Source organism: Suricata suricatta, chromosome 1, assembly GCF_006229205.1.
Source record: "Suricata suricatta isolate VVHF042 chromosome 1, meerkat_22Aug2017_6uvM2_HiC, whole genome shotgun sequence".
NCBI classification, from domain to species: Eukaryota; Metazoa; Chordata; class Mammalia; order Carnivora; family Herpestidae; genus Suricata; species Suricata suricatta.
In genome coordinates, this window is record NC_043700.1 from 102,081,210 (window position 1) to 102,093,003 (window position 11,794).

Here is an 11,794-nt window from a genome sequence, read left to right on the forward strand (position 1 = left end):
ACATGCTTTCTGCCATATCAGTGTTGGGAATTCCAAAACAAGTAAAAACTGACAATGGACCAGGATATACGGGAACCGTGTTCTCTAAATTTTGTCAACAGTTACACATTAAACACATCACTGGAATTCCTTATAATCCACAAGGACAAGGTATAGTAGAACGGGCACATCTATCTTTAAAAAATACCCTTGATAAAATTAAAGGGGGGGACTGGTACCCCGTCAAGGGATCTCCCAGAAATCTTTTACACCATGCATTGTTTATTTTAAATTTCTTAACTTTGGATAAAGAAGGACGCTCAACTGCTGAACGTCTCTGGCAAAATGAGACACAAAAAACTTTTGCTACCGTGCTTTGGAAAGATCCTTTAGATAACAAATGGCATGGTCCAGACCCAGTTTTAATCTGGGGACGAGGATCAGTTTGCATTTACCAACAAAAAACAGATGCAGCCAGATGGTTGCCAGAGAGATTAGTAAAACAAATCGATCAAAACACTCAGTCCTCCAGGGAGAAAAAATCTCATTGAGAGAAATCGTTGTCCTTTCCTTTAGGACCATGCTGGGAAAAGAAGCATCAAAAGGAACCTGGAGAAGAGGAGGAAGGAACACACCAACAGTCCTTTCTTCGTGGATTTTATGGACTTTTACCCTATCCCCTTCCATGTTTAAGATCTAATGCGGTTTTATTTGATCTTGGTGCCCTTGAGCCCTGTTCTATTCTATAAGGTCATGGCTCTCCTAAGGCAGCAAAAGGCGCAGCCTACCCAGGTCCAGTATGTTAAGCTCTATACGGCGGATTCAGGAGGCCGATAAAAAGCTGTGGCAAGAGGCACGGGCCGGTTAGTCAATGACGGGTAAGAGAGGTCTTACCATCCTATCAACCCAAGCCAGGCGCTCTGACATATGCTTCTGAGTTTGCCCATGATGGGTAAGAAGGTTTGCCAGGCCTCCAACCCAAGCCAGGCACGGTCCATTCCTTGCCTAATAGGAGCTTTTTAAAAATCAGTTTTAAAGGGAGGACCTGTCTTAAAGGGAGGACCTGTCGGGGCCCGCCAAGTTTTCTGTCTGCCTCAGGCAAGGATTATCACTCCGTTGAGTGAGCCAGTAAACAAGATTTGCATCTGGAGGCTGGAGATTACCATTTCCTGGTCAAAATAACTTTGGCGACTGTCTTGCTGAGCTAGACATGAGTGGCCAAGGCACACAAAAGATCAAAACCGTATTCAGTGTTAGTTCTCCATCCCCCCAAATTGCTGAGGTGCTTCTTTGGTATGCATTTGACTCTGTAGCCTGTTTAGGTCAGCTTGCCTTGTTTTCCCCCCTGAAGACTATATAAAGAACAGTTCTTTGAATAAACTCTCTTTCGCCTGATCGGAGAACCGTGAGTTCTGTCTTTACTCTCTGCGTCTCCCTCTCCTGCCCCCTTTTTCTCTCCCTCCCTCAGGAAAAGGACCCGCGACGATTCTCCTCTCCGCCCTGCCAGTCGGGGCGGAGGAAACAGGTACCGCCGATCGCCAGGGACGAGCGGCTCTGCCATAGGGTTACCACAATTGGTGCCTCAACGCGGGGCTCAGTAAAGTAATGCGACCCTGAGCTCGGGTTACGACAAAAAGGTCTTCCAATAGGCCTTTTTTGGCCAATCCAGTGAACGTTGTCATCTATTTATACTTAGTTCTGATAACATTCAGAATCAGTACCATTGGCATAATCAACAAAACATAATACTTTTTGAGCACCTCATCTTGTCAGACACACCTCTAGGCACTACAGCACAGATGCAGGATGGACATAGATCACAAGTGCTCCCTCGCACTACTTGGTGCTATATGCTCTTTTAAAGCTTATATAGCCTTAAAATTTAACTTTTTTGGTAGGAATATCCATGTCCCCTAAAGAGATCCTATGACTTCCCATTATTTTCTGATGTTATAAAAGGCAACTACAAGGCCTCAGAGAGAATGAGGTCTCCAGGGTGGAGATGATATCTCTATTCTCTCTGTTAATTTCCTAACATCTACCACAGTGCTTAATTTATAACATTCTATAAATGTCAGTAACATTTACATGTATGCTATAAAAGCTCCCTAATTCAGCCACATAAAAGAACAATAATTTGTGCAGGTCTTTGTAAGGATGTCCTTGGAGATCTTTTAAATAAAGCTTCAGTGGTTTGCAGCAGGAAAAAGTGATCAAGCCAGTAAACAGGTTCATGAAGATGGGATAGGAGGGTGTTGTAAAAAGCAGCAGCAAAATGGGAGTGAAATCAGTAGCCAAAGAGATCGAACCAAAGAATCGAGAATTCAACAAGCCAAATTAAATGGGCTAATCCAGTGTTTTGAGAAAAAAAATACTCGTTCAGACTTAACAGGATTAGGTCCTAATAAGGACTGAAATTCATGGGAATCATAAATGTCAGCCTGTGCTTGGTTTTACATATATTAATCCTGACACATTTGTCTCTCATTCTTCCTCCTAAGTTCCTATTTATTCATGAGAAATCAAATGGAATAGAGAAAACTAATTTGTGGAAACTTAATTACAATGTAGTATTCACATTTAGAATTTCTTCCAGAATTCAAGGAACTTTCCATGGGAAGTCAGTCAGTGTTTGATTCTCCAGTTCACTGCTGCATCTTATACTACATAGAGCGAGCTCTATAAACTCAAAATGACACTGGAGGTGAAGTGAGAAGTAACTAAGGGAAAGCTGAAAGAAGTAAAGAAGTAAAGATTTGCTGTTCCTCATCTCTTCTGATGAAAAGGAGTCGGGCTCTCTTTATTGCATCTTTCAGGTAATCTTTTTCTGCCCTCATGCAGAACACATAATGTTAGTTTACTTATAAATGTGTTATTTCCTTAATATGGAACCAAGGTATATCAAACAGACTTAGAACAGTGGTTCAAATGAAGACCTTGCTGAAATTTTCTTTCTGCCTCCAGCTCTGAAAAGCAATTAAATGTTCTTAAAGCTTATAGTAGACTCTGCTGACAGCCATGGTATTGATTTCAAAAGGAGGAAAAATGAACTTGCTAGTCAGTGTGCATCCAGAAGTAGAGATTATCTGTGGAGAATCTTTGTATTAATATTATCTTCAAACATGATACCAAAGGAAAACTATGTAACAAATACCTTATGCAACATATAGCACAGATATAGTTAACAATGTGTAGTGCACAAAATTCTCTATTCTTACCTATTTTTAACAAGCTAAAAGCTATCATAGGTATTATATATGGTGTTTGTATTTTGCCTTAATGGAGCCAATAATTAAGACTTCTGAGCATATACTGATGAAAATATCAATTTCTTAACATTAGAAGCATGTGAATATAAAGAATAAAACTAGAGATCGCTGTATGAAACAAGTAATTTAAGTATATTCATAGAATTTAATTCAAGATTAAAAAATATCAACCAATATACAATAACCCTAATTTATATTCTTGAAATTCTCACCTAGAATGTGTCAGGCAATACACTTAATAAAAATGGTCTGCTTTAATTTGGTCCACTCATGAAAATGTAGAAACATTTCTGTCAGAATCTTTCAAAGACTTTTTTTCCAGCCCCACAGTTCTGGTATTCACTTTTTACTACCTCTATTTCAATTTTCCCATATGCTAGGGTGCTGCAGTGCAAAAGAGGTCATCTTACAGAGGGTTAAGAGAGCAATAAGACTTAGCCCTGTCATTTACAGATCTGTGGAACTGGATTATTACTTAATCTCCATATGCCTAATTTGAAACACCTGGAGGGAGGCCAGGGTGACTCATGTGGTTGAATGTCTGACTCTTGATTTTGGCTCAGGTCATGACCCTAGGGTTGTGGGATCAAGCCCTGTGTCCAAAACCTCACTGAGCATGGAGACTCCTTGAGAACCTCTCTCCCCCTCTGCCCCTCTTCCCTAGTCAGACTCTCTCTAAATAACAAAAAAGAAAAACATGTAATAGAATACTTTTTATTTTTATTTTTTTATATTTATTTCTGAGAGAGAGAAAGAGAAAGAGAGAGAGAGAGCTCATGAGGAGGGGAGGGGCAGAGAGAGAGGGAAACACAGATCCAAAGCAGGCTCCAGGCTCTGAGTTGTCAATACAGAACCCAATGCAGGGCTCAGACTTGTGAAGTGTGAGATAATGACCTGATCCGAAGTCCGACACCCAACCAACTGAGCCACCCAGGTGCCCCAAATATGCTTTTTTATGAGAAAAAGGAATATATACAAATTACCTAGCAGAATTACTCTCATTCATTATGTGTTAGATATGTGTTAATTATAGAGCTACTATGAAACTTATGGGCTTCATATGGAAGCCAACTCAAGAGAAAACTGTCAGAAGACATTGATGTTTTTTAGTTTCAAATTCACAATAATTTAATGCTCCACAAATGTCAAATTAAAAAAAAATGTTTGAGAGGGAAAGAGAGCACAAGTAAGAGCAGGAGTGGGCAAATGCAAGCATGGGGAGGGGCACAGACACACACACACACACACACACACACACACACACAGAGAGAGAGAGAGAGAGAGAGAGAGAGAGAGAGAGAGAGAGAGAGAGAATTCCAAGTAGGTGCTACACTATCAGTATGGAGCCCAACATGGGGCTTGATCTTTCAAACCATGAGATCATGACCTGAGCAGAAATCAAGAGTCACTTAACTCTTAACTGACACTTAACTGACACAGTCACCCAGACACCCCAAAATTTAAATTTTTAAATATTCTTTTATACAAACTACAGAAACAAAAAGGTTTATAAACTTATAGATAATAGATTTGACTGAACACATACACAAACACATAAAACACAATAGACACATATACACAGTGGTATTGCACATATACAATTCCTAGGAAGAAGAAATGAAACAAAAATATGTTTGGTCAAACAAGGTAACAAACTACGAAAATAAAAAGGTTCCAAATTCGCTGCAGAGGGAGGTTTAATATATTAGTAACAAACGGAAACAAGCATCAGTAGAAACATTCCTAAAGACAAGCAGTTCAAAGATAAAATGGTTTTCATCTCAAAAATAAAATAAATCTGAAAACAAAGACAACCTGTTATTTGTACATTTCAAATTAAGATAGATCATAAAGATAGATCATAAATACTTAGTACAGATACAGAGCAAAAAACAAATAACATTGGAAAGATTATATTATCATGTATTGCTTAGCATAACAGAGATATAAACAAGTATAAAGTAATATATAAGAAAACAAGTAAGAAATGTACTTGATTTTTTACAAGGAATATTAGTTCCTGAAATAAATTTTGATAATTTTCATGTTAAATTTGTTCCTAAATTCTCAATCTGGAAATAAAACAAGATAGATGATCTGTGTATTACTATTGGGTACATCTGGGTGATTTTTTGATAAGTTCTAAAAATTATGTCTCATCTTTTACTCACGAACTTTACTTCCAGATATGTATCACATAATTATTTTTGCTTTAAGTACACTTAATAATTATTGAACTGTGTCATATTCCAGTTACTGTGCTTAAGAGATAGTAACTTACCTAATCCTCACAACTTCATGAAAAAAATATGTTTATATATGTTTTCAGTTAAGGGAACTGGGGTACACAGAGATTAAATAACACAGCCCAAGGCATTCAGCTTGAGAATCTGAACCTCTATTCCACAGTCCGCATTTTCTTCCCTATATCATGTGATTATGTCCAACAAGCTATTTCATTATTATATTCTTAAAACCTCACTGGGGAACAGAATAATGCCATTAAAAACAGAGTCACAGGGGCACCTGAGTGGCAAGTTGGTTAAGCGTCTGGCTTTGTCTCAGGTCATGACCTTATGGTTTGTGGGTTCGAGCCCCACGTCGGGCTCTGTGCTGACAGCTCAGAGCATCGAGCCTGTTTCAGATTCTGTACCTCCCCCTCTCTCTGACCCTCCCCTACTAATGCTGTCTCTCTCTGTCTCTCAAAAATAAATAAAAAACATATTTTTTAAAAAACAGAGTTATATAGGCAGAGAGACCAAGATGGCAGAGCAGCATGTAAGTTCTCTACTTCTCTCATCCTTGAAATGCAGCTACATCAGCAGCAAACCATTTTTCACACCTAGAAAATTCATCTGAGTGTTAACACAAAAATCTGTGTAATTTGAGCCACAGAACTCAGCAGGTATATGGCACAGAGAGGTGAACTAGGGGAGAGAGAAGTCAGAAAGGGTGTAGAACTGTTTTTGTGAAGAGAGGACAAAGCAGGGAGAGTGCAGGAAAAGCACTCCCCAGAAAGTAGCTGGAAAGAAAGAGTGGAACACTCATAAGTGACTGAACAAGAAAGGGAGAAAGGAGAAAGTAGAGGATTTAAATACCATTATGACTCTATAAACAGGGGAGAGCAGTCAGAAATTCTGCAGCTCAATCCCTTGTGGGCTCTGGGGGGTAGGGCAAATCCCCAGGAGCAGACAGCAAGGTCAGAGGGGACCACAGGCAACATGGTGAGAAGCAGTCCCCCTGCTAGGAGGGCATTTGGTAGAGGCCATACAGACTGCCCACAGGCAAAGTCCCTGTGGACCCCAGAGAACAGCCACATTTGCTAACATAGGAATAAAGAGGCTAGGATATAGTGAAATCCGGCACCGATTGTGTGTTGTGATTTACCATAATCCCTGAACTACTGCTGCTATTCGATCATGAAAACTTTTCCTGGGACAAGCCAGAGCCTGGCTACATTCTCATATTTTGCAGCATCATGACTGTATAAACGTTCGCCCAGGGACAAGCTGATACCTGGCCATTATTCTGTGATTCCCTTCCCCAGAGGGTTGGAGCAGATCCAAGCTGCAGGGCCCTGAGAAGTGGGGAATTTGGAAACACAGAATCATCTGAGATAAAATTCAGGAGGGAGGTGCCACCTAGCTGGCTGACCACTTCAATGCAGACAGAATAGAATCGGGGAAGCCAGAGACAGAGGAGGGTCCTTGACTGTCAGTTTGTGAGAGTGCAGACTTCTGATGCTAGAGACTGGGAAGCTGGGTGGCTCCATTTTCACCTCTACAGCACATGCACATACACATATGCATACATGCATCACATCAATCTACCAAGTAAGCTAAGCAGTGCCACATAGTGGAAATGGAGCCCAGTCTAACTGCTGGAACCAAGCCCTAGAGGATCACCACAAGTCTTTCTGCCTGCTTGGTATACAGACTGTAAAGTACTTCATATGTGACTTCTAGGGGAAACTGGATGTAATTTCAATCAGATTTCATTCTCTTCACTGGTCTATCCATTTTTTTCTTTTTCTATTTTAAATCTTAGATACAGAAAGAGAAATGATTTACTTTTATTTTTCATTCTTATAGAATAATATTTTATATTTTACAATATTTTTATTGTTTTGTAAATTTTTAAATGCTATTTGACTTTCTTCATTTCAATTTATTCTATTTTATTGTATTTTTAATTTTTAAACATTTTCTTACTTTTTTCCTTTTTCTTTTCCTTTCTTTCCCTTATTCTCTGTTCTATCAAACTTCTCTCAACAATCAGATCAAAACCTATCTATGATCTAGCTTACTTTATTTGATTTTTTGTGTTTTTAATTTTTTAATTTAAAAATTTTATTTTGTTAATTCTTTTTCTTCACCCAAAATGATGAAATGAAGGAATTCACCCCAAAAGAAAGAACAGGAAGCAATTATAGCTAGGTACTTAATCATGCAGAGATAAGCAAGTAGTCTGAACTAAAGCTTAGAATCACAATATTAAGACTACTAGCTGGGGCTGAAAGAAAGCAAAGAATTCCTTTCTGCAGAGATAAAACAAGTAAACTCTAGTCAGGACGAAATTTAAAATGCTATAACTGAAATGCAATCTCAAATGGATGCTATGGGAGCAAGGATGGATGAAGCAGAACAGCGAACCAGCAATAGACAAGACAAAATTATGGAGAATAATGAAGCAGAAAAAAATAAAGAGAGAAACTAAGGCAAAAGAACATGATATAAGAATTAGAGAACTCAGTGACTCATTAAATAAAAAGAAATAACATCTGAATCAAAGGAGTCTCCTCAGAAGATGAGGAGAGACAAAAAGGGGTAGAGAATTTATGTGAACAAATCATAACAGAAAACTTTCCTAACCTGGGAAAAGACACATCAAAACTCAAGAAGCACCCAGAACTACCATTAAATTCAACAAAAACTGACCATCAACAAAGCATATAATAGTTGAATTCACAAAATACACACACAAGGAAAAGAATTCTAAAAGCAGCAGGGGAAAAAACTCCTTAGCCCATAAAGGAAGACAGATTAGGTTTGCAGCAGACCTGTCCACAGACACCGGGAAGGCCAGAAGGGAGTGGCAGGGTATATTCAACATGCTGAATCAGAAAAATACGGAGCCAAGAATTCTTTACCCAGCAAGGCTGTCATTCAAAGTAGAAGGAGAGAAAAAGAGTCCCAGATGAACAAAAACTTAGTTCCTGACCACTAAACCACACCATCAAGAAATTTTAAAAAGGAGTTCCTGAGGGTAGAAAAGATAAAACAAAACAAACAAAACAAAGAGACCAAAAGCAACATAGACTACAAAGGACCAGAGAACATGACCAGAAACTTCAACTCTATGGGCAACACAATAGCACTAATTCATATCTTTCAGTACACACTCTAAATGTCAATGTACTAAATGCTCCAATAAAAAAATACAGGGTAATAGAATGGATAAGAACAGAAGATCATCTATATGTGGTTTTACAGAGAACTATTTTAGATCTAAACTTACCTTCAGATTGAAAGTAAGGGGATGGAGAATCATCTACCATATGCTAATGGCTGCCAAAAGAAAGCTGGTGTAGCCATACTTACATCAGGCAATCTAGATTTTAAAATGAAGACAGTAACAAGAAATGAGGAAGGACATTATATCATAATTAAGGGGTCTATCCACCAAGAAGATTTAATAATTGTAAATATGTATGCCCCCATATGAAGCACCCATATATAAAAATCAATTAATAACAATTAATAACAAACAAAAATAAACATAAATAACAATAACATAACAAATACATACATTGTTGATAACAGTATTATAGAGACTTCAACAGCCCATTTATAGCAATGGAAAGACAATCTAAGAAAATCATCAAGGAAACAATGGTTTTGAATGACAAACTGGACCACATGGACTGACATAAATATTCAGAACATTTCATCCTAAAGCAGGGGAATACACACTCTTCTTAATTGAACATGGAACATTATCCAGAACTGTTCACTTACTGGGATTAATCAGCCCTCAACACGTACACAAAGATCAAGATCATATCATGCATATTTTCAGACACCACCACTATGAAAGTCAAAATCAACCATAAAGGCATCCAAATTGCCAAGGAGGAAGTCAAACTTGCACTCTTCATAGAGGACATGATACTCTATACTGAAAACCCAAAAGATCCCACCAAGAAACTGTTAGAATTGATCCACGAATTCAGCAAAGTTGCAGGATATAAAATCAATGCACAGAAACAAATTGCATTTCTACACACGAAAAATGAAGCAAAATGAAGATGAATGATGAAAAGAAATAAAAAAACCCAATACCATTTATAACTGCACCAAAAACCATAAACCACCTAGTAATAAATCTAACCAAAGAGGTAAAGAATCCATGCATGAAAACTATAGAAAGCTTATGAGAGAAACTGAAGACACAAAATAATGGAAAAATATTCCATGCTCATGTACTAGAATAGCAAATACTGTAAAAATATTGATACTACCCAAAGCAAACTACACATTCAATGAAGTCCCCATCAAAAATAACACCAGCATTCTTAACAGAGCTAGAACAAGCAAATCCTGAAATTTATATGGAACCTGAAAATAATCAAGCAAATCCAAAGCAATACTGAAAAAGAAAACCAAAGCTGGAAGCATCACAATTCTGGATGTCATGATGCATTACAAAACGTAATCATCAACACAATATGGTACTGGCACAAAAACAGACACTTAGATCAATGTAATAGAATAGAGAACCCAGAAATGGACTCACAAACATATGGCGAACTAATCTTTGACAATGCGGGAGACAATATCCAATGTAAAAAGGACAGTCTCTTTAGCAAATGGTGTTGGGAAAACTAAACAGTGATATGCAGAAGAATGAAGTTGGACCACTTTATTTATTACACCATACACAAAAATAAACTCAAAATAGATGAAAGACCTAAATGTAAGACAGTAATCCATCAAAATCCTAAAGGAGAAAGCAGGCAAAAATCTCTTTTACCTCGGCCGAAGCAACTTCTTTATTGACATGTCTCTGAAGGCAAGGGACACAAGAGCAAAAATGAACTACTGGGACTTCATTAAGTAAAAGGCTTCTGCACTGCAAAGGAAACAATCAGCAACACTAAAAGGTAACCGATGGAATGGCAGAAGATACTTGCAAATGACATATCAGATTGGGTTAGTATCCAAAATTTGTAAAGAATGTAGCAAACTCAGTGCCCATAAAACAAATATTCCAGTGACGAAATGAGCAACAGACATGAATAGTTTTCCAAAGAAGACATCCAGATGGCTACCAGACATGAAAACTGCTCAACATCACTCATCATCAGGGAAATACAAATCAAAACCACAATGAGACACCACCTCACAACTGTCAGAATGACTAAAATTAGCAACTCAGGAAACAACAGATCCAAATAAAAAGGAACCCTTTTGCACTGGTGGTGGGAATGCAAACCGGTGCATGCTGGAAAACAGTATGGAGGTTCCTAAAAAATTAAAAATAGAACTACCATAAAACCCAGCAATTGCACTACTAGATATTTATCCAAAGTATAGAGGAGTGCTGTTTTGAAGGGGCACATGCACCACAATGTGTATAGAAGCACTATCAACAATTGCTAAAGTATGGAAAGAGCCCTTAAATTCCACCTCTATGCTACAGTATACTTGAGGTCCATGCAAAAAAGTAGCTACTTTTTATATAGAAAATGGATGATTAAGTCTTTGGTGCTGTAAAAGCAACTTCATTTAAACATAACCACCCCCACGAAGAGGAAAAAAAAAAAGTAAAGAAAATAATACGGGAAAAACCCAAGACACACTCCCTAGGGGGAAAAAAAAACAGCATATAATTTCTGTCCTTGACAGAATGTATTAAATAAGCAAACACCACCAACAAGCAAACCAAGTACTACAATGTAAAAATATTTAAAAAAATGATAACCCTCTCACATGCATAAATGAAAGGTTGCACACAAAGAACTCACATCTTTTTAAGCTTCAATAGTAAATATTCAGCTACTATGTATTAAATCCTGCATGCTTTGCCCAAGCTAAGATGAAACCACATCATAAATCAATAAGCATTTTGCATTTTCTTTCATTATCTACTCAAAGTCATGCCTACTGCACCTCTAAACATTTCATTAAATCCAATTATACAGCAAACATTCCCAAAATAACCTTAGATTGTATTGCAGTTTCACTTAACAGTATATAAAATGCTGTGTTGTGACAGGTATAGATTATCCATTAGATACTGAATCAATTTTTCTTAAGCACTACTAACTGCTTGCTTTTCTTGAAGCTAGATCATTCTGAAAATTTCCTGTTAGACCTATGAGTGCGAACATATGGTTTCTGTCCTTCTCTGCCTGACTTATTTCACTTAGCATCACACTCTCAAGGTCCATCCACTTTCCTACAAATGGCCATATGTCATTCCCTCTCATTGCCATGTAGTACTCCATTGTCTATATATACCACATCTTCTTGATCCACTCATCA

The 11,794-nt window shown here is 37.8% G+C and overlaps 1 long non-coding RNA gene across 5 annotated transcripts in view; it reads right to left on the reverse strand.

The window, feature by feature from the left end:
* Positions 1–11,794, reverse strand: part of LOC115274293 — a 144,372-nt gene that overhangs the window by 69,281 nt on the left and 63,297 nt on the right. The window lies entirely within an intron of this gene.